This window comes from Cupressus sempervirens, chromosome 3, assembly GCF_028749045.1.
Source record: "Cupressus sempervirens isolate cs-2001-9-10 chromosome 3, ASM2874904v1, whole genome shotgun sequence".
In the NCBI taxonomy this organism is placed as follows: domain Eukaryota; kingdom Viridiplantae; phylum Streptophyta; class Pinopsida; order Cupressales; family Cupressaceae; genus Cupressus; species Cupressus sempervirens.
The window spans coordinates 1069341975-1069367433 of NC_143120.1; the positions used below are offsets into that span (position 1 = coordinate 1069341975).

At 36.1% G+C, this 25459-nt stretch overlaps 1 pseudogene; it reads right to left on the reverse strand.

The window, feature by feature from the left end:
• Positions 1-281: 281 nt before the first annotated feature.
• Positions 282-25459, reverse strand: LOC149570447 (universal stress protein PHOS32 pseudogene; annotated as a pseudogene).

Here is a 25459-nt window from a genome sequence, read left to right on the forward strand (position 1 = left end):
AATCACCATAAACCCTACCACAAAACCAACCTCCCAAAACCCCTAACTTAAACCAAAATGTCTCCAAGTGCCCTAAAATAACAACACTAAAACCCTAACTTGGACCAAAAGCACCATAATTTATAAATAATTATTGGAAAAACAAAAAAATAAAAAGCCCACTCTTTAACTTATCCAATACAAAACCTTACACACAAAGTCAACTCCACACAAATCGCAATAAAAAATAGCACAGTCAATCAAAAGCACAAAATTTCAAAGCTAAAAAGCTAGAAACCTACCTATGAATGAAATTCATTTGCCTCATCCTCCTCAGGCACAGCCTCATCTCCAACTCAGAATCCTTCAACAGCTTGGTGGGTTGCACATTAGAAAGATTACACTCCTTATCCTCATCAAGATACCTAATAACTACAATAGGACAGATGTAGTGGTGAACACAGTAGTCGCTGATGCTACCAAGCCTACCCTTTGAGTTCCTCCTGGAAGCCCCAAATCCTCGACTCCCCATTATAACTACATTGAGGCCAAGCCTCTTGACCTCAAAACAAAGATACTCCTTCATATCATAATCCTTGATGATGTGGATCTTAAAAGGAATATGGGCATCCATAAGGGGCTGTGCTAGATTAGTGGCCTTAGTAGATGTGAAATTGTCAAAGTCATCTTCGAGCTTCCGTTGCGACTCCTCATCTGTATGTTTGTCCTCAATAGAGAGATAAATGAAACCCCAATCAACACCATAAAGGACACTTGTGGGGCACACATGAACTAGAATCACATTGTCCTTGGGCTGTAGATAATAGAAGGAGGGAGTCTATGTGCTGATATGGTGCCCCAGTTGACGCCAATGTCTACTGCCTTCACACTGCAAAGACCTTTTACTTTTCCCACTCAACAAGTGTGCATTTATCTTCACATGAAATAGAATTTTTTTTTATTTTAACATTATGAAACCCATGTTGGTTGAAATTTTGACCAACGCGGGCATGAATTTAAAAAAAAAAAGATGTATTTCCTTGCATATTCGACGAATTTGACCCCATTTCAATAGATGGTCGAAAATTTTGGTCTAAAAATGAGGTCAAATGTACTAGTGTCATAATCTTTAGCCATAAAACAAGTTTTCTTACCTTTGCCTTTGTAGGATTTGTGACCTTTGAATTCCTTCTTGCCTTTGTACTTGTGGCTTTTCTTCTCTTCGTTGCTTTCTTTGTTTGGACATCTAGCAACAATATGACCAATTTCTTTACAAGAAAAATAGATTAAAGGAATTTTACCTTTGTACTTTCCTCTGCTCCTAGAATATTTCTTTGCACGTAGAGCTTCAACAATTTCAAGATCACTATCAGAACTTTCTTCTATTTCTTCCTCACTTTCTGGTTTATTATCTTTTATTTTTTTCTTTTTTCTTTAAGTGAGAGTTTAGCTTCAAATACAAACTTAATATTTTTGGAAGTAGGAACATATTTGTCAAAGTTGTCTACTTCAAAAGCTACCAATCTTCCTACTAGGGCATCCAAGCCTATCTTGTTATTTGGATCACATCTCTTTTCCTGAATAGTAGATACTTTGATTGCATAGATGGGAAGCAAAGTTCTGAGTATTTTTCTTACAACAGTTTCTTCTTTAATTTCTTCTCCAGATGCTCTAATTGCACTAACACTTGCACTAACACTGGCCTTAATTCTTTCCACATATTTTGCAATGTTTTCATCTTCTCACATTCTCATCTGATCAAATTGTCCTTTAAGGCTTTTTTCTTTGGCTATTCTTACATTCTCATCTCCTCCATAAATTTCTATCAGTTTGTTCCACATATTAAAAATAATTTTACAACCTTTGACCTCATCAAATTCAACATAACTAAGTATAGATGCAATATCAATCATCATGATGTTATCGTTCTTTTTCTCAGCATTCTTCATCAAGATATTTGTAACTTGAATCACTGATGGTATCTAGATGAAGCCTCAGTCCTTGCCATGCTACAAAGTTGTCTCTATTCAACTTTGAAATCTCTCTTTTGTAAGACATCCTGATCTTTAGGTTAGGTCCTTGAAACCTTCTACAAGCACCACAAGCTCTAATACCAATTGTTGGAAATATAAGAGGAGTAAATGAGAGGGGAGGGGTGAATTAGTTACTACTAAAATATATCCTAAATCCCTTAGATGTCAAGTAAAATTCATACTGATAAAATTGATTACTACTGATACTCAGTAAGCATACATAAATTGTTGTAACTCGGTAAATGCATATTGTGTTTAACTTTAGCAGATCTTAAGATGTTATGAGTAATTTATTTGTAAGCATGAAAGAAATAAAATGAAAACATATGACACCAAGATTTAACATGGAAACCCAATTTTGAAAAAAATCACCAAATGCAACTAGTTACTATTTTTTACTCTTCTAAAGTGAGCCCTGTTAAGATCCAACCCTATTAAAGGTTACAAAACACACTGTTAGGCTTGACCCTATTAAAGGATTTAATCACCCTATTAGGAGTGTCCTTGCAAGAAGTTTTGAAACAATTCAAAGGAATTGTCACCTTGTTAGAGGATTTACAAATGGCTTTTAAGCCAACTTTGTTAAGAGATTTTTGATCACTGCTACAATGGTTAGAGAGTAACAATGAAATGACCTGACTATGATGCAACTGAATTGCTGATTATAGATCTCTATTTTGGCTTTATACTTGATGCTTCCTGATCAAATAATACTTTTTTGTTTCACAAGGATACCTGCTTATCCTTCAATTTTGCTTCCTCTCTTCTTATATCTTCTAATTCCTTCAACTTGCATATCACACACTTTGAAATCACAACTTGACCTTTTACTTATACCTTCTAGATAATCAAGTTGGCTCAAATATAAATTAGAATAACCAATATTCATTACCATAGTTGGCTAGAATCAATAGGTAAAATAATTAAGCTTTACATGCCAAAATAAGAAAATCCTTTGGTAGCTGACCCAACTCAATAGAAACTAATTCTAAAGCAACTTCCTATGTTAACCAATAGAAGCTTAGTTAACACTGTGAACTTAAAAAATTCCTTTCGTAATCGAGTGAACTTGGTTAATACTAACTTTGTTCAACTTTCCCTTTGTTAATTGAGTGAGCTCAATTAACGCTCTTTTCTGCATAACTTCCTTTGACACCTGAGTGAGCTTAGTAGATAATGCCTTCTATACATAGTAGACTCAAGAACACTTGACAGACTAAGAAAACTATCTTCATTGACCAAGTGAACTCGACATGTACTGACTATCAACTAATATGATATTTGTGTAACATCAAAGACAACACACAATTAATCAATTGTATCCAATAGTATTGCACAAATTCTAATAACAAAAATAGGAAGTAAGGTTCTTAGTGCCTTGCTAACCATAATCATATTAGTAATCTTTCCTTCACCTCCTTTGATAGTATTACCTACTTCTTTGATTCTTCCAACATATTGAGAAATGTTCTCACATTCTACTATCTTAATGTTATCAAAAATTCCTCTCAAGATTTATGATTTGGCTCTTAGTGTATTCTTATCTCCTCCATGGATCTTTGCCAACTTTTACCACATCTTCTTTGTAGTGTTTTAGTCCTTTATATCACCAAATTATCAATAGATTAGGGAAGATACAATCTCCAACATCTCATGATTGTGCTCTTTTTTCTCCTTTATCTACTAAACTATCATTGGTGAAAATACTATTATGTATTCATTGTCCAAGTAATATACTATCAAATATCCAATTCCAATAGTGTGAAGATTCATCAGACTTTGCAATGCAAGGAAGTTCTCCTTTTTCAACTTGGGTATCTCCTTCCTACACGTCTTGTATTTAGCTTTAAGTCCCTTAAAAAATTTCCATACAACAACCAAAATCTTTGGCACTAATTGTTAAAATGATTTAGAATAACTAAAGGGGGGGGGGGGGGGGCAGAAGTTGAATTAGTTATCCTCAAGTCCTGATGTACAAATTAAACTGTTCAACACTCCAAACAACTTAAATCTATTCATTATCAAATATTGCCTACAATCAAATATTGTTAATCACTTTATAACTTGCATATGAAAGTAAATCAACAATTTGAATAATAAATATAACCATGCACAAAGAGAACTCATAACACCAATATTTTTTAACTAGGAAAACCCTGGCCAAGGGAAAACCTTGGTGGGGATGATACCCACTAAATGATCTACTAAACAAAAGAATAATGTTAAGGATATTGACCTTGTTAGCAGTCTATGAAGTACATATAGTATCTTGACTCCTTGTGAGAGGATCACTAGGTTTTTTTAGAAGCCTCAACCCTATTAGGATTTTCTTCAACCCTATTAGGAGTTCATAGAACAAATAGAATGTATGCAAGAAGAGTCCACTTCCCTAACATGCAATTATGCAATTAAGTTCTTCACAAATATAGGTATACATATAATACCTTCTCATTGCTATAATTCACACTTTCTCTGATCATACATCAGATATTGCATCACATAGGGCTCATATATCTTTCAATCTATCTGTACAATAGTTTTCATGTCCTACAATATCACATCAACTTCACATTCTTTGTGCAAGATAAGATCTTTACTTATACCTCACACATTAATAATTCTCTTCTCAGTCAACCTTCATGTCTTCACATACTTGACATAGTATAAAATTACTTATGGATCAATATTCACAAAGTCAACTCATCATGACTTAGTAATTTTTTTGTTTATCAAAATTATTCCTTAAGTCATAGAATCCATATCTCTGATATACTATGTTCTATTCTATCAAATACCTAAATTGGCATTTAGTCTATGACTTGCACTGTACTATCTATACACATATGTACACTTACCTACATCATCATGAAATTTTCATAAAGCTATCCTCAATTGTGCATGAGCCAACTTGAAGTATGTCATCCATACACATACATCTATCTTTGTACTATTGCAAATAGTCTAACACATAGACAATTTTCTATCTGTAAATGCATAAATGAAATGCTGAATACATGTTTCCATTAATGACAAATGACAAGACATCTAACTGACCATATTGCTAACAATCTCCCACTTTGGAATTGATGGAAACATTGGCTAAGTCCCAAAATGATGTCATACAAAAAAAAAACAAGTAAAAGTAACTACACAAATTTGCCTTCAAAACATAACAATTTTATTTATATTTTGATGGATCATTACATTCCTTATTGCTCCTTACATTGATACATAAGTATAGCCCCCCTTACATATACATATACAATTATCTTCACATATAATATTTCTCCTCCTTAGTACATACAATTTTCCTTACATATATTACTCCCTCTTTGACATCAATGATAAAGGTGTCAAAAATTGTATACAAAAATTATGTAGCCTGCTGTTGATCAACTTGATATCTTGGAAAAACAATCTACATATACAAGTTTTAGTATTTCCACTTTCTTCTTCCAGTTCTCCTTAACTGTATCAAAGATATTGACTAGTGTGCATAGTGCATAGGATGCCACTTCGACTATGCTCAAATTAGTATAGGGAAACTTATCATAAGAAGTCTTTACTACAAGACATTCCTCTAGTTGCATCTGCAAAATGCTAATCTTAGGTGATAGGATTTATCTAAGAGTAGAGAACCTCTTTACTATCATTTTCTTATCAAACTCCAAACCTCTAATTATATTATGGATCTTCTCTACTTTCATTCCACAGTCTTCAGTGTTGGTCTTAGGGAGCTATAACTTTGTAGTGAGTGTATGAAGTTCACTCATCTGATCCCTTATTTGATTCTCAAAATTTGTTAAGTACTTATATGACAACACACACTATCCATACAACTTCTTTCCCTCATTAACATATTTCCTTAACTCATTGAGCATACATCAAATGCCTTCATATAATTTCTTAAATTCTTCCACATTGTGTCAAAAAGTATTGCATCATGCTTTGATTGTGCTTGTGCTGAAGCTACTTTAGACAAGGTTGTGAATTTATCATCAAAGAATTTCACAAATTCTTTAGCCTTAGAGTTCAAGTCTTGATCAACTACAATTGTAGTAATTGTCTTCTGCATCTTGTCCAAGACTTCTGATAATGTCTTTTGTAAAGACTTGACTGACTTGTTCTTGTGGAGTGATTTTCTCAAAGAACTCATCAGTCCCTTTTGATCATTATCATCATTAGATGGTATTGCTACTAATGCTATTGCTTCTACTGCATGGAGTTACTGCTAGAATGCGTGTAACTACTTTCTATTCTACAATCTTCTTTTCTTCCTCAACCTTCTTCCTCTCTTCTTCTAGTCCCTCATATTCTTTCTTTCTTTCCTCTTCCTCTTCCTTTTTCTTTCTTTTTTATTCTTCTTGTTTCTTTTTCTTTCTTCTCCTCTTGTTTCTTTTTCTTTTCATCTTCTAACATTTTTGATTTTTTCTTCTTTTCTTCTTCTTGCCTTTTTACTTCTTCTTTCCTCTTCTCTTCTGCCCATTTCTTCTTTTCCACTTCCTCATCTTCTTCATTAGAGTTGGTGTAGGCTGTGATATTGCCAATAATAGATGTGCTAAAACCTACAAATGGATCCACTATTATCTATGTTGGGACTCAAAATTGCCTTCTCGATTTGAGTACAATTCCAAGCTTTAGAGCCCTTTAAATTGCATTTAATGAATGTGTATCCATCTATCTTTTTGAGGCCTAAGAGGTGTTTAATGTTTATAACACCTTTCATTCAGTGTATCCACTCATCCCATGAAGATAAAAATCCATTCTGAGTCATTATGTGAAGTTCCATTTTGAGCAATGTCCAAATCTTCATTTTTGCCTAAGTTTCAAACAATGACAGGATGCCTTGTTTGCAATTGAATACCTGGTACCCAATAATGTTTCATGAATTACCACTTTGAGAGTGTTTAATATCCATATCAGAGAACTTATGTTTCAGATTTCAAGCCATTTTGACATGTTTTGACTAGGTTTTGAATCCCTCAAAGTCAGTCATTTATTGTTGTCATGTTCATGCAAATTGTTTAGAATTTTGGGAGGCCCTATTTGACTTGTTATAATTTTGAACTAGTCGACCAAAATGAGATAATTCCTTTTGCATCACATTCTTGAGGTCAAAGACTTGTTATTTTTTCTAATTTGAGCTTATGACAAATTTGTTTGATCAATTTTTGAATGTGATTCCATACGCAATTTATGATGTTTTACTATTGTCAATAGGTGTAGATTGATCGGTACACCTATTTGGGATATCATAACTCTGAATCTATGATGGGTGAGATCAAATGGATTCTACCATTGTGTTCTACTCAAAATTTTTTTAAGTGTGCCAATTCACAAGTCTTGACGAATCTGTTTACACACTTTCCCAAGTCCATTCCATTTGCAAAAATCACTTTTTTGCCAATGTTTCTAGTCTTGCAAATCCAAGTTGTCCATTTTGACTGCTTTCCAAATGTGCCTAGTTATTCATCATGAGCCCAAATCACATATTTATACTCTCCTCATGAAAATGAACCAGTTCCCCAGTTTTCATTTCCCTAAGTGTCAATTTTCCCTATTTTTAAAGCCAAATCCAAATGTGTTTTATCATTTTTTGACATGTTTTCTAGTAGGTAGTTCTGAGAAGACAACTTTGATGGTCAATATCTGTTGACCCTGAAGTCATCAAGAGATGAAATCTGACAAGGTGCAAGAATGTGGAACCGAGACTTGGTATATAACATTTCAGAGCCTAGTCAAGTGTTTTTGTCAGTTTTTAAGGCCATTCAGAGGACCTCTTGGCACAAAATTGGTAGTTTTCTAGAAAGGTTGAAGATTAGTTTTAAATGATGCAACAGTGATTGACTTTCTATTAAATTAGTATCAGGTGATTAATGGATCAATTTGATAGTTCAGTTGTTTGAAAATGATTTTTTTTTTTAGCCGAACCCATTTTGTGGTTCAACTGACTTCTTCAGATTGATGGAATGTCCAAGGATCCTAAAGATGCCTTGAGTTTTAAAGTGATATTGATTTATAAAGAAATCAAATGGGGATCAAGTGTAAGTGAGGAAATGCCATCTTTTGAGGGTGATTAAATATATGGAATTATATCCATGATAAAGAGCAAAGTGTGGCATTGATTAAAAAGATTGCTAATTTAATTTTTTAAAAGTTTTGAGGATCCAACCATAAATGGGTATCATCCAAGCCTTGGGGAATCTAAAAACATGAAAAGAAGCTGAGAAAACTGTAGCTGAAGCACTATATACATTTGGAAATCCATGGTAGATAAGTGAAAGGATAGATGACTGGAAAATTTTTAACAAATTATAATGTAAGGCTTTAATGTAGTAAAAGTTTAAATGATGTTGGCTTCAACCTTATTAGAACTTTGTAGAGTTTTAAATGACCAAATTTGTAATGCCTCGCTTGGAGATCCTTGGAACAAGGATGAAATACAAGCCATAATTTATTTTTTACAAGTATGAATGCACATGAAAACATCATACATGGATCACAAAGATCGTAATGGAAGACTTCACCATAATCTCAGCAACCAACATATCTCCAAATGCCTCCACCAACTGACACACGCGAACAAAAGCCAACAACCACCACAGCAAGATATGGGCTCAAGAAATGACCACTCATCAACAAAACACCAAGCTGGGGTAAAATGCAGAATCCTAAAATTTGGCTAAGCTTGAAATCCTGAAGACCTAAAAATTGGCTAAGTCTAGATTTTTGAAGCCCTAAAATTTTGTAGAATCTTTAACTTATCTCTGAGAGGTCTGAATTCTATCTCAAAAGATTCGTTGCATATATTAAAATATATCTTAAGTATAAGAAATTAAATACACATCAACTTATACTTAAATATAAGAAATTAAATATATGTCAACTTATACTTAAATATAAGAAATTAAATATACGTCAACTTATACTTAAATATAAGAAATTAAATATACGTCAACTTATAATTAAATGATATATTTTAAACCCCAAGAGACAAACTACAGAAAAACACACAATGAAAATCAAAAAGCAACACCAAGGAATTGAACAACACCTAAGAGGGTGCCCCAAACCATCCCTAAAAATTTCATATCAGACCGAAAAGTGCCTGCTACCCACCTGCGCAGGTTTCATAGAAATCGTGCGACCTTTCTCCAGAAGGAGGGCAACACAATTAGGGGTTGGGTGATACTTCTCTAAAGGGTGTGTGATACTAGAAGTGTATTGTATGAAATTTATTCAAAGGGAGTGCGACACTATAAAGTATCGCACGAAAAAACTCCAAGAGGCATGCGACACAAATAGGGTGCACACAACAGAGTTCAAATGGGTGTGTGACACTTTATTGCATCGCACCATGCTAACACATGGTCACCCAGGAAATGACAAGAAGACTACAAAGGAAGAACGTAAGCCAAATAGAGTTAGAACCTCCACACCGGGGAGTACCGGATCCACATAGATCGAGGAGCGAACACACAAGAGCATAAACAACAAGGAAAGAGGAACATCTATCCATCTAAACCATAACAGCAATGAACATATGAAAAAAAACATTACAGTAAACATAAGTAACATTGCAATGTATAGAAATAAGATCACAATGTACATAAATAATATCGCAATAACTGAACAACCAAACTAAGTACATGGTTCCTCCCAATTGTGAATAGCATCATAAGACCATCGTGGGTCCTAGCCATCCCTGGCACGTAACATCCCAAGCCACCGACCAAATCGTCAGTACAACCATAATAGGGACGTCACTACTAAAACATGCAACAATATAAGCATAAGGAAATATAACATGATAGTAGCAAAGCATAAGATAATCCTATAGTAGATAACATCACCTATCACATGCTAAACATCAATAAGCAATAGATATGCTACTACAGAAATTCACATCATCTAATCATATGCTAAAAATCATAATATGGGAATGCGTCAAGTAAACTAACATCATCTAAACATGATATCCAAGCATTCCAATGAAAGCATAAATCATAAGAAAGCATACTCTGAAACTCGAAGTACCAAGTGAAAACATCCAGCAACAGTCACACTAGGACAAGACTGTCTCTATACACCGGTCCCTAGCAGTGGTGAAGGTAGCTATGCCTCCCAACCACATGAAACCTGTAGGTCCACACCTGCTGTGCTGATGGAGATAAAGATCCAACAACAAACACACATAAAGCACAACATCCAAGGCTAACACTCACGCCGGACAATATGATGATTGTAACCAAGAACCTAAGATAATGCAAGGAGTACAGGTCCTGGTCAGACACTCAATAGGCTACTAAGTAGGGGCTGACATCATGGAGAGTCGCTTGGAATCAAAAGGCCCAAGCTTGAATATGTATAGATCAACTCCCTCAATGGAAGGTCAATACACTATGTAGCTCAACTCCCTCAATGAAAGGCCAATACACAAAAGTACCATTTTATTATCTTAAGTTTTCTTACCATTCACACATTTTATTTAGTTATCACTTATATAAAGCTCCCTCTACCAACCTCTAGTGCCATGAACACTAAACTGCAAGATAGAAGCCCCCTCCATATGCTACCCTACCCTACCCATGCTCATCCTACAACAAGTGCCCGTGGGCATGCATACTCCCATCTGAACCCCAATGATCATAACTCTCGAAAGTACCATGAAAGATCAGGCCTCGCAAGTCACCTGATAAATGTACGTGCACATACTTGTGTGTGGCGTACCACCATCATGAAGATCACAACACAAGGATAGGAATGAGAACAAAATGCAAAGAAAACACCCAACTAAAAGCAACATGGGAAGGATGGATTCTACATGAATCCCAAAGCCAATGAAACCATACATCATAAAATCACTCCACTAGCCTCAATCTAGGAGTATGGATTCTACACAAATCCCAATGATGTAACAAGACCAAAAGTCATGAACTCACTCCACTAGCCTCAATCCGAGAGTATGGATTCTACAAAAATCCTAGTGTTCATGAAACAAAAGCAAAAGTCCAAAAGAAATGACAACAGGTATAAAATCATTCAATCGAACACAATGTTAGGAGTACGAATGCAACACACATCCCTATGAAACATAAAAGTGCAATAGTGGTTTGACTGATATCCAAACAGATCATCAAGGTCCACGACCCAAATTGTGCCAAGAAAACTCAAGAAAACAAGGTGGCACGCAAAATGAGGTATTTGGAAAAATTGCAAAATTAAAACCCATTTGGTCTTTGGGCACAAACACCCCAAAAATCCAAAAATAAATGAGTTCGGACACCGTATGCAAAAACAGCTAGCATAACGACGCAAAACCCCAAACCCTCATCCTAAAAAATAAGGAAATGTTCATACTTGCCCAACTAGGTAGAACTAACACATAGAAATGGAGGGGAATACTATTTTTCAGCCTCCAAACAAACAGCTACCAAAAACAAAAGTAGAAACGTAGAAAAAAAAATAAAACAGGAAATCCCTACCTCACAGCCAATAGGAAAAAACAAGAATCTGAACCATAAAATAAATATCCCACAGAAGTAGCTGAAAATCACGACAATCCAAGGTTTCCCCGAGCTGGATCCAACGAGCCCAACCTCGCGACGATCCCACGCCCGTAGCTCCCACAATGAACAAAACAATCAATCCTCATGAAGAGGATTTTGAGTTTTACTCTCCAAATTTTCAATTTGAAAGTGAGAAGTGAGGAATTAAATTCCTTGTTGGATATTTATTCACTTTTCAAGTGAATAATCGATTAGGGTAAATAACCAGCCAACCTAGTTAAACCCCGAATCAACCCAAATGAAAATAGGCTATTCTTATAAATAGGAATTCATCTATGGCAAAGCTGCCATAAATTAAAATAAAACAATTAAAAAGCCCAAAAATCCAAAAATATAGAAATCTCCTTAACAACTTTCGCGACAATGCAAACCTCTAAATTTATAGACACGCTTACTGGTCTAATCACATAATGCAAATAAGTTCGAATTTAATAATCACCGAAAGGTTTAAATTAAATATTTAATTAAGGATACATCAACCATATAAGGATGACATTGGTAAAATATGAATGGTTGAATCACTAACTCCATGTGCCACTACCAGGGATATAAATCCTGCACACTAGACAACACGATCAAGTGCAATTGCATATAATAACATAGCCAAAGCAATCAATGCATTAAATCACATAATTTAACCATTTATTTAATTATATTAAAATAATCTATTTACATCACTCACATTTGCATAAAGCATAACAATGCAGGAATGAAGTAAATAACCATAGCATTAAATCCATCACCTAACATAGTCAGAGGTATGTCCAAATACCAGATAACCAGATATCATCATAAAAAACACTGTCATCTCAAAATGGCATCATCATGCAATATGATTAACTGAACAACATAGAAGTCTAATATCTATGATACTGAAATCAAAATATAACATCTAGACCTCGGGTTGTCTCAAATGTAAAACATCACATAAGAACAGATATCTCTCATATCAAAATAAAACAAGGTAAAAGTTTGCAGCACATAACCAAATAATCCCACTTGAACAATCCATTCTAATTACTTAAGCATTTAATAAAGATTGATTACTCTACATTAAAAGGCATTTAAAACACATAAAAAACCATAGTCATAAACATGACTAACCACTGCTACAGGAACCTAGTCTAGTTTAGCATGGTAATAGTACACAGTGTAATCTCTGCACACATCTCAGGGTAATCATGGAACAACCTCATGATACCACATCAATGCTAGTAACCACTGGCACAACCTCAGTGAACCATCAATCACAATCTCAAAGATAAGACAAAAGCATAATCAAAGCAACTGATATAGAAACATAAATCCAAACACCTCAATGATGTAGACCACTCATGGTCACAATCATGATCCATCACATCAAAAGATCAACAAGGTTGCATCCATCAAGATGACTTACAGAAGTCAAATGGGAGAGGCACTACAAAATCACTGTGTAAAGGAAAGGAACTATTGTCACAGAGGTTTGCACCCTTATCCAAAGTCTTACCTAAGGACAACCTTGTAAAATATGGAACATCCTCCAAGCTGTGGGACTTGAACTGTGAGGTTGAATCTTCAGAGAAGGCTGGCTTCCTCTTACTATCAGGGCACACCTAACTATTCTTGGAGAGGAAAAGGGAGAAAAAGAACATAGAAGAAAATCTACCTATTCTAATCTAAAGAGGTGATGCCCCAAAATAGAGTGTTCAAACCAATCTCTACCCATACATGCACTGTTGAAGCATTATGACACCAAAAGATATACACATTTAGACATGTTTTAATCTAACAACCACATGTAGATTAGAAAACTAGAACGAATGACACAAGGAAAAAGATATTCGCTTATATATCATTCATAGGTCAAAGAGATATAGTCATGCAGATCATAGATTTCTACAAAACATCAATGAGAGACAAAGGATTCTTGCACTTTCACACCAATGGCTGAAGGAGATAAGCAGGATGTCATTCAGTTTAGAGGCAAAGATAATTTTACATTGAAGATTTGTAGAGCAATATCAGAGAAATTAGAGAAGGTTTGCCTTTATAGTTTAGGCATAACTGAGATGTCCTCTAGCTATAATTACTCTACAACCACTGCATTGAAGTCCTATAGAGAACAATCATGGAGAAAATCTGATCTGGGTACATATCCAGATGCAATGATATCTGATCTTGGTTGGAACAGGGCCCTGAGATGACAAAAATAGCACCATTAAATAGTTTTGACCAGGTAGATAGATAGGATCAGAGGTGGTGGAGTGTTTTCTCGCATTCAACATTCATTCAAGGGTGGTTGGAAATCATCACAAGGATCAGATTGTGCAAAAAACTTTGATTTCCCCTATTTTTGGCTTGTGAATCAGCAAGGTCAAATAGTCAACTAGATTCTAGCACCGAGATGAGCCAAGTGGACCAATGATTTCATTGTATTTTGCCACCCCATGGAGTCTTCATGCATTTGACTATATCTTCTTTATCAATTGCAACTAAATAATATTAAACATGGAAGTAGCCGTTGGGTGGGGGTTAAACATTTGGATTTAAAATTTTGGCGGGAGGCAAAAATAAGCAACATTTCTGGTGACTCAGAGGGGATGCGAGCCTACTATGCATAAAACCAGTGACCTTGCACATCCATTGGGCTACAGAGTCATAAAAATTTGGATTTGTGCATTGTAGAACCCTAACCCTACCTCTGTAGGAACAAAAAATTGAAAATATGGAAAACGTACCCTCTGCAACTGAAACCAAAGACAAAACTTTCTGCAACCTTCAAAACTTAGAAACTGGCTATCTCATAGAGGGAACCTATGCTCGTGCACTTCTTGGAAATCAAGAAACTACAGAAAGGAAACTACGCTACCTATGTACATGTAAAATCAAGCCCTCTTAGATACATGGCTTGAGGTGGATCTCGTTGATTGGGATGGGAAAAACTTCCCCATCAAGCTTGCTCAATTGAAAAGCATTGGCCTGGTTGCAACTAACAATCAGATAGGGACCACTCCATAGTGCATCAAAGTTTGAGTGCCTCCCTGGTTTTTCCTTGTCTACATCCCATTTCAAAACTAAGTCACCTTCCCTGAAGGTTTTGACCTTAGCCTTTCTATCAAAGCTTCTTTTCACTTGCTGTTGATGTGCTTCTAGGGTCCGCATGGCCTGATTTCTTCTTTCTTCTAGCACCATCAATTCTTCCATTCTCACTGTCATGGCATCATTGTCAATTAGCTCTAGTTGATGAGCTAGTTCTAGGGATGGGAACTCCAATGAAATTGCAAGCCTTTCTTCTCTACCATATACTAACATGAATGGTGAATTCCCTATTGACCTCTTAGGTGTTATTCTGTCAGCCCACAGTGCAGTCCTCAACTTTTGATGCCAACACCTCTAGTTTTCTTCTATTGTCCTCTTTATGATCCTAATTAAATTCTTGTTGGATGATGAATCAGCTAGGCTATTACCCTAAGGGTAGTAGTTTGAAGATGTGCTTAGGTAGATATTATGGTCAACCGCCCATGCACAAATCTGAGCTCCTACAAAAGGCTTTGCATTATTTGAAATAATGGTTGAAGGAGCACCAAAACTGGTCACAATTCCATCAAGGAAATCAACAACTGAAGAATCTCTGGCATCCTTCAATGCAACTACCTCTGTCCATCTGGTTAAGTAATCTATAGCAGCTAAGATCCATTTGTGACTAGAACTAGAAGGAGGGTTGATAGGGCCTATGAAATCCAATCTCCATTGAGCAAAAGGCTGGTCCACCTAGATGGGATGAAGAGGAAGAGCTGCAAGCTTTTACTTACTATAAAAGAAAGAACATTTTTCTCATTTCCTCACATACCTATGACAATCATGAAATAGGGATGGCCAGTAGTAACCAACTCTCATGATCTTCATTGCAGTTGTTCTGGCTGAGAAGTGACCACCATCAGGACCATCATGAAGCTCTCTAATCTTTCTTTTAGCTTGGTCTATGTCAATGCATCTTAATAGGGCTCCATTTAAAACTTTCCTAAAAAGGATACCATCAACTATAACATAAGGAATTGACTATAATCTATACTATCTCCTTTTAGTTCTATCTAATCCTTGAGGGTATCCATTGCCTAATAAGAAACTCTTCATATCATCCAACCAATTCCTTGGCTCATCATTGCTTGCTTCTTGTTTCTTTGTTAGTATCATAACAACTTCTTCATCCAATTCCTAAGGTGATATCATCTGTTTACACAATCCTTTCCCTCTTACCAGCTTGGTGATCTGGATGTCAACATCATATTCCATCACTTTAGTAATCCATCTAGCTCTCTTCTCACTAATATCTTTGCTCAAAAGGAAATCTTTCACATTGGCATGGGGTACTAACATATGGATTTTATTATGAGATAGGATTTGTCTAAATTTCTTCAAAGCTCTGATGGCTGCAAGGGCCTGCTTCTCTACAAAGTTGTACTTGTCTTCATACTCCTTAAGCCCTTTGCTAAAGAAGGCTATGGGCTACTCCTCATTTTTATCATTTGTTTGAGTCAAGACAGCAAAAATACCTGACTCACCACCTAAGGTATAGAGAATGAAATCCTTCTCAAGGTTTGGATTAATGAGAGTAGGGACTAAGGCTATGGCTGCCTTGATCTCTTCAAAACTTTCTCTCCCTTCCTTGGTCCATGCAAAGACCATATTTTCTTGAGCATAGCTATAAGGGGTTTCACCATGGTAGCTAGATTAGGGATAAATCTTCTTACAAAATTTATCCTACCAAGGAAACTTTGCAACCCTTTCTTATGTTTAGGAAGGGGGAGAGAAAGTATTGCTTTTTTTCTCTCTGGATCAATGGTTAAGCCATCTTTAGATACAATATGTCCTAATAATTTTCCTTTATTGGTAGTGAAGACACACTTGCCTGGGTTAAGGGATACCCCAAACTCTCTACACCTTAAGAATACCTATCTAAGATGATCAAAATGATTCTCCACATTCTTTGAATATACTGTGATATCATCAAGGTAAACTAACACAAACCTTTCAATCATATTCTTGAAAGCCATTTCCATTGCCTTCTGAAATGTAGCACCTGCATTAGTTAGTCCTAATGGCATTTTACAATAAGTGTAGGTACCCCACTTGGTGGTGAATGCAGTCTTGTATCTATTAGACTCCTTGACTAGCACTTGATTATAACCAAAGAACCCATCAAGAAATTAAAACCTCTGTGAACCACTGACCTTGGAAAAAAATTGCTTTATGGAAGGGATCTCTAAGGGAAGCTTGGTTAAGGCCCTAAAGTCCAGACAAAATCTAATTTTTCCATTCTTATTCCTAAGGGGGACAAGGTTTGCTACCCATGATGAGTGCTTGATAGGGAAAATTACGTTGGCCTCAATCAATTTGGATAGCTCCTTTCTCATTAAGGGTTCAATTTTAGGATTCACTGGCCTCTATTTTTGTCTTATTGGTTTGACATCGTCAATCAAATCTATGGTATGCTGAAACAACCTTAGGTCAAAACCCTTTAAATCATCATATGTCTAGGCAAATATGTCATTAAACTCTTGACATAGATGAATAAAACTTTCTTGCTCAATCTTAGAACATACCTTTCCCATGTTTAAGGATTTTTCTTCAGCAATCATGACTGGAGTGTGATCATCTTCATCAGTAGCTAGGTTCATGACTCTACCTCTTGCTTGGTCATCAGGATTGAAAACACTCTCTAAGGTGATAAGACCTTTAGATAATTTTTTGGAGCTAAGATTAATGATTCGGTCCCCATACTAATCCTGCACTCTTAACTAATTTCTCTTTGAAAACTCTACCTCATTCTGCAAGAAGCTTACAATTTGTTCATTAGATTCGAACACTTGCCAATGGATATTATTGTTAGGGATGGTAGGCCTTACTACCACTCTAATTTTTTTCTCTTTCTTCTCCTCAAGATTCCCTGGCACATCATAAGATGCACCTATTGCTACAAGTCTATCAACATATCTATTTTCTCTCCTAGGGATGCTTTGAATATTAAATGCATTGAAACCTTCAAGAAAATCCCATACCCTATGTTTATAAGACTTGAGCAAACCATTCGTGGTGGTATTCTAATTTCTCATTTGATTAACCACCAACTCACTATCTCCATATACACTTAAGATTTGGATTCCTCTTCTTTGAGCAAGTAGGAGACCTTGAATAAAGGATTTGTACTCGGCTACATTATTAGTGCAACTAAATTGTAGCTTGAATGAGAAGTAATACCTTACTTGTGTAGGAGAAGTCAACATCACACCAGCCCCTAATCCGTTCTTATTTATTGAGCCATCAAAGTAAATACTCCATATCCCACTCATATCTTCTTTATTTTCCACAAGATTGGGGACTAGAACATCTTTCTCTAATATAAAATATGTACTAAGGCCTGTCTCAAGGGTTTCTGACATAGGATCAAACTAATATGCATCAGCCCATTCATCTAAGAGAAAATTAGGTATCTCTGCTAGGGAAGTAGTAGGCTTATTCACTATGTCATTCTCATCCACTTCTAGGATAGTGCAATTCATGTTGATGAGATTAGGGGTGTAGGGTTTGGTATGATGGAGGGCTAGAGGCTTTGCTCTGATTGAAGATTTGGCTCCATATATTGTTCTAAAAAACATATATGACCAATTAGAAGATATGTAACCACCTATTTGGGCAGTGAAATCTCTTAACAGATAGATGGCAAAATGTGACTTGACCTCAGCTATTGATATATCTTGAGTGACAATACAACTAGGGCATGCATGTAGGGCCATCTCTACATTCCTAAGGATCCCTATAGTCTTGATAGTACTACCATCTAACTGTAATACATCCTTAACAATGGGCTCATATTTCATTTCCAAAGCATCAACAACACACCTAGGCATCACTGAACTACTAGCCCTCAAATCAATCATGCAATTATGAACTAGTTTATCCCCTATAATTAGAGAAACATAGAATGGAGGAGGTCTAACCTTTTTACTTTTTTTTGCCCTATCTAATGGTTGCACTAGACTTGTGGCACTTTCCATGCTAGGTGTCTGATCCTTTGGTTTAATACTCTTCAACTCTTCTTCAACAACCTCTTTTGCATGGGTATAGTAGCAACAAAATACCACATGGAAATATTCACATTTGTCTTCTTCATTTTTTCTACCATGCTAAATGGAGTAAAGGGCATTTTGGTAGAATCCTTGGGAGCTGTCCTTGTAGGAGGTTGAGATGGAACAACCAGAGGGTCACTTACATCCTTTCTGAATTACTTTGCCTTTGTTGTTGAAAACCATTTGATTGATCATATACTATTGATTGTTCATGAGGTGTTGCATTTGAAGTTGAGGCTTGATTAGGAGGAGGAAGGGTAGCATCTTCAATAGCTCTTCTTTTGCTCCTAGTGTTGTGAGAAATGAAATACTAGTTTACATTAAAATGTTCCTCCACCTGATGATTCATAAAGGAACAATCACGTTGCCCTTGCACATATGAGGCATCTTTAAACTAGTCCTCCTTGTATGATTGTCCTACTGCAGGCTCTTGGATGATCAAAACCAAATAAGATTCAGCCCTTGGACACATGCAATGAGCATAGGAGTAGTTATAAGAGGGACACAAATCTTGATCATGGGCCATGTTATTCTGAGGGACTATGGCCCTACTTTGACTTACATTTGAGGTTGAAGCATGACTATTTTGCCTATTTTGATCAAAAGAATTATTCCCATAATTATGATTTGGAGGCCTACCACTATTCAGAGTTTGATATTGCAGCTGATGAGCTTTAATACCTTGAGCTTACTGCCTGTCTAAAGTCACCACCTTGTTGCTCATTTTCTGCATCACAGAGAAACTATCTTCTAGTTTCTTTTCTTGGCCCTGCAATCTCTTATCTATGTTCAGAATCATAGATTGCATCATCTCCTTAATCTCATCTATTCCATTTGAAGATGTGGAAGGTTGAGGGACTAGAGCATGGGATTGTGATGTGGGAATTATGGGAAGAGGAGCTACTTCTAGTTGGTGATTTGGAACATTAGGAAAGAAAGGCATGGGAGGCCTTGGAGCTAGCTTACCCCCTTGTACTAGGATTTTTTTGACTTTATTGCTATGTCATAGGCATTAGGCAAGGTTTGTCCTCCCATGGTTTGGATTGTAGTAGCAATGTCACTGTTGAAAGCTCTAAGGTAATGCAAGAAGGCATTACCAGGGGTAGGTTTTACTGAAATAGGTATTCTATCCCATGTTTTTTGAAATCTATAGTTGAAATAAGTCATACATTCATGGGGGGATCTTTTTATGGTAGTCAACTGTTCCAAAAGTGATAGATGATCACTTTTGTCCTCAAAGTGTTTGCATAGTCCTACTCCTAGACCATCCCAATCTATTATAGAACCATGAACCAAGCCTCTATACCATTGTAGCACTTTTCCTTTTAGGGATAAGGCTAGAAGCCTAACTGCAACATCATCCTCTGTGATGCCATGGATATTACAAACATTTTTAACCTCTTGAATGTGTTCTAAGGGAGAAATGGAGGTTTCACCAGTAAAATCTGGTATACTTTTGAGTGCAGCTATTGGTATGCCATATCTTTGGGTCAACAAGAGAGGACTTCCACCATTAAAGGTGGCAAAAGTATGGGCTCTAGGCTATGCCATATAGACCAGTGATCTATTGATATATGCTGATGGTAACCTAGGCTAAGATCTAATAGTAGGAGGAGTAGAGATAGATCTTGCAGGGGTATTTGTTACTATTGCACTCCTAACTGGTGATAAAGATACTCTAGTCTTCCTTCTTCTAGGATTTGAAAATGATAGCTCTTGGTATTGAAAATTACCTCTAGAAGATGCCCTTGTTTCATCTTTGGGCATGAATTCTTGCAACTTTGGTCTAGAACCAGATGTATTTGAAGCTTAGAGACACCAAGTTCCTTGAAGAATGAACCCTTTGAAGGCTTGAATACTGAAGCTATAACTATCTCCTTAGTACTAATCTCAAAATCTTTCTTCTTGACACCAGTAGACTTGAAATCTTCTGATATATGTCCCAGTGGGTGTGCCAAAAACTGTTGTCACAGAGGTTTGCACCCTTGTCCAAAGTCTTACCTAAGGACAACCTTGTGAAACATGGAAACAACCTCCAAGTTGTGGGACTTGAACTGTGAGGTTGAATCTTTGAAAAAGGTCGGCTTCCTCTTACTATCAGGGTCACCTAACTATTCTTGGAGAGGAAAAGGGAGAAAAAGAACATGGAAGAAAAATAGGGTGTTCAAACCAATCTCTACCCATACATGCACTATTGAAGTGTTATGACACCAAAAGATATACACATTCAAACTTGTTTTAATCTAACAGCCACATCCAGATCAAAAAACCAGAATGAATGACACAAGGAAAGGGATATTCACTTATATATCATTCATAGGTCAAAGAGATACAGTCATGCAGATCATAGATTTCTACAAAACATCAATGAGAGGCAAAGGATTTTTGCACTTTCACACCAATGGCTGAAGTGTTAGGATAAACCATGGACAGAAATAAAAACTACATGAAAATATAACCAAGAATAGGAAAATAATAGATCACACAGAAATGAACACAAGGCACCAAGATTTAATGTCGTTCACCCAATCCCTGGGCTACGTCCACCAAACAGCAAGTCTGATCTTATTACAATCTGATTATAGTCCATAATCCCTTATAGCTCAATATCACCGCAAGAAGTAGTTTCACATCACAACATAATAAAAATACCTAACCCTAAACCCTTTTATACAAGTATTTTATCCATTTTAGGGTTACAACATGTCGGCCATATGTCAGCCATAATATGTTGGCTACAATGTTGGTCACGACCCAAAATGTTTTTGCTGTTTTAACATCCAACTGCTCTAAATGCAAATCTTCAGTAGCCACAAGATTTAAAATAGTACGAATAGAAGTCATTTTAACAACAGGAGAAAATATCTCATCAAAATCAATTCCCTTTTTCTATGGAAATCCTTTTACAACTAACCTGGCCTTAAATATTTTCTGACCTCCTTCCTCTTCTTTCAACCTATAAACCCACTTATTCTGTAAAGCCTTTTTACCTGCAGGCAACTTGCATAGATCCCATGTCCTATTCTTTAGCAAAGAGTCCATTTCATCTTTCATTGTAGACTCCCACTAAATCTTAGTATCCACCTACACAACTTCATCATAACTTTTAGGTTCACCAGCTTCAGTAAGTAAAATAGAATACGAAGAGGGAGAAAATATTTGTGGAGGTCTAATTGCCTCGTTGACCGTATAACATTTATTGGTGTGTGTGGTATTTGTTGTTGCAGTTGTTGCACATCATGAGGAATGGCTGGAACATCAGCTTTTGGAGTATCATCTAGCACTACATAATCATCTTCTTTCTTCTCATGTTGTTGCAATAGATCTTTGTACAACACTTTCTCATTGAATATGACATCTCAGCTTCTTACAATTTTATGATTTTCAAAATCCCAAAGCCATAACCGAATTCATTAATGCCATATCCAACAAAGACACATTTCTTTGATTTAGCTTCTAGCTCAGTTCCATTTTTAGAGTCTATATGAGCAAAAGCTTCACAACTGAAGGTCTTGAGAAAAGAATAACTCACCTTCTTACCAGTCCATGCTTCCTTTGGAATACCACAGCCCAAAGGAGTAGATAGACCTCTATTAATCAAATATACTATAGTATTGATAACCTCTTCTCACATGTGTAAGGGCAACCCAGCATGCAACCTCATGCTCCTTGTGCGCTCCATTATAGTCCTGTTAATGCATTCAGCCACTCCATTTTCCTGCGGAGTCCTTGGAACAGTTTTTTTTCTATGAATACCATTATTGGAGAAATAATCTTCAAATTCATGACTGCAATACTCACCACGATTATCAGATCTAAGACATTTTAATTTCTTACTAGTCTCATTTTCAACCAGGCATTTCCATTTCTTAAAAGTTTGAAATACATCAAATTTCTATCTAAGGAAATAAACCCATACTTTTCTTGTTGCATCATTAATAAATGTAACATAATAATGAGAGCCACCAAGTGAAGATACTTGAGCTGGTCCCCATACATCTGTATGCACAAGTTCTAATTTCTCCTTTTTATTTTCCTTCCCAATCTTTACAAAACTCACTCTCTTTTGTTTTCCATACACACAACTTTCACAGAAATCCATATTAACACATTTTAGACTTGGTAAAACTTTCTTTGAATGAAGTACTTTCATACCTTTCTCACTCATGTGCCCAAGTCTATTGTGCCACAGTTTTGTATTACAATCTACGTCAACTATTTGTTCTCCCTGCTCAACTACAACAATTGTTCCTGAAAATTAATTTTTCTTTGAAACAATCAAAGTAGAAGGAACAATATGACTTCTACAAAGATATAAGGTGCCTACTTTCACACCTTTTTCTACAAGGGAACCTTTTGAAACCTTCCAATTTTTATCATTAAAAGTAACTACACAACCCTCATCACCGAGTTGCCCCACTAAAATTAAATTCCTACTCAGCCTTGGAACATGTCTTACCTCATGTAGTAGCCAATGATTCCCATTCTGCAACTTAATCTTAATTTTTCCCTTTCCAAAAATCTAACAGGGTTCATTATCCCCCAAATAAACAAGCCCAAAATCCCCTTGGACATAATCAATGAAATAACCTCTATGAGGTGTAGCATGAAATGAAGTATCAAAATCTAAAACCCATGAATCATCAACACTATCTAAAGATAGAAGCAAAGCATCCTCTTTAGATTTTTTACTTATCACATTTGCCTCCTTGTCTCCATTTGATTTATCTCCTTCATTTTTCTTTCAATTCCAGCAATCTTTCTTTTTGTACCCTGGTTTCCCATAGTACCAGTAGTCATTCGGTCCTCTTGATTGAGACTTCTTCCCTTTTGACTTTCCTCTTGATTTCCCTTGATTTCTAGAGTTACTTCCTCTCTTAGTCATTCTACCCTTGCTTTGTGCATTCAAAGCACTTCTTGATGTAGATCCACCTGAGAATTTCCTATGAGTTTCCTCACTCAAAATAAAACCGATCACATGATCATATTTTAGGGTACTAGATCTAGGAATAGAATTACTCACAACCATTACCAAGCCATTCCAACTTTTAGGCAAAGAACACAAAATCAAGAGAGCCCTAATTTCTTCATCAAAATTGATACCCACAAAAGATAACTAACTAGTAATTGTATTAAAGTCATTTAAATAATCTGCAATAGATCCACATTCTTCCTATTTCATATTAAATAAATGCTTCATGAGAAATACCTTGTTTGAAGTGGAGGGATTTTCATACAGTGTCGCTAGGGTTTTCATCAACTCTTCTATCATCTTTGCTTTTGTAATATTAAATGCAACTGATGGTGCCAAGCATAACTAAATGCTTTCAAGTGCCTTTGTATCCAAAAGATCCCATTCAACATCTGACATAGTTCCTGGATTCTTGGCTTTGCCTTCCAACGACTTCCATAAATCATTCTAATACATATAGTCTTCCATTTGCATCTTCCATAATTGGAAGTTCTACCCATTAAACCTATCAACCCTCAGCTTACCCTCATCTGCCATTGCTCTCACTCAACTATGAGACTCCCACTCAATTGTGAAACTTTCTTGGAGAGGATAACTGAAAGAAAACTAGGCTCTGATACCACTTGTTAGGATAAACCATTGACAGAAATAAAAACTACATGCAAATATAACCAATAATAGAAAAATAATAGATCACACAGAAATGAACACAAGGCACCAAGATTTAATGTGGTTCACCCAATCCCTGAGCTACGTCTACCAAATAGCAAGTCTGATCTTATTACAATCCAATGATTACAACCTGATTACAGTCTGTAATCCCTTATAGCTCAATACTATTGCAAGAAGCAATTTTTTGTCACAACATAATAAAAATACCTAACTCTAAACCCTTTTATACAAGTATTTTATTTGTTTTAGGGTTACAACATGTCGGTCATATGTCATCCATAATATGTTGGCTACAACATCGGCCACAGCCCAAATTTTTTTTTGATGAGTCACCATAATCTAACATGAAGGAGATAAGCAGGATGTCATTCAATTTAGAGGCAAAGAGAATTTTACACTAAAGATTTGCAGAGCAATATCAGAGAAATCAGAGAAGGTTCGACCAGAACAAAATCTACAAAAATTGCTTTTATAGTTCGGGCATAACTAAGATGTCTTCTAACTATAATTACTCTACAACCATTGCATTGAAATCCTAAAAAGAACAATCATGGAGAAAATATGATCTGGGTATAGATCCAGATGCAACGATATCTAATCTTGGTTGAAACAGGGCCCTGAGAAGACAAAAACAATGCCATTAAATAGTTTTGAGCAGGTAGATAGATAGGATTAGAGGTGGTGGAGTGTTTTCTTGTGTTCAGTATTCATTCAAGGGTGGTTGGAAATCATCATAGGGATTAGATTGTGCAAAAAACCTTGATTTCCCCTATTTCTAGCTTGTGAATTAGCAAGGTCAAATAATCAACTAGGTCAAATAATCAACTGGATTCTGCCACCGAGATGAGCCATGTGGACCAATGATTTCATTCTATTTTGCCACCCCATGGAGTCTTCATGCATTTGACTATATCTTCTTTACCAACCGTGCCACCTCCTCAGAACCCTGACCATAATAGTTAAATTAACTGTTAGCAATGTTGATACCCTAGCCAGGTCACTGAGAGACATGCCCTTCAGGCACTTCCTTGCAATTTTTATTCTCCTCGCATCTTGATAAAGCAGGAAAGCCTTGGTCGTTGATCTCCACGAGATCAACGATCGAGAAGATCTTTCGTATTCCAT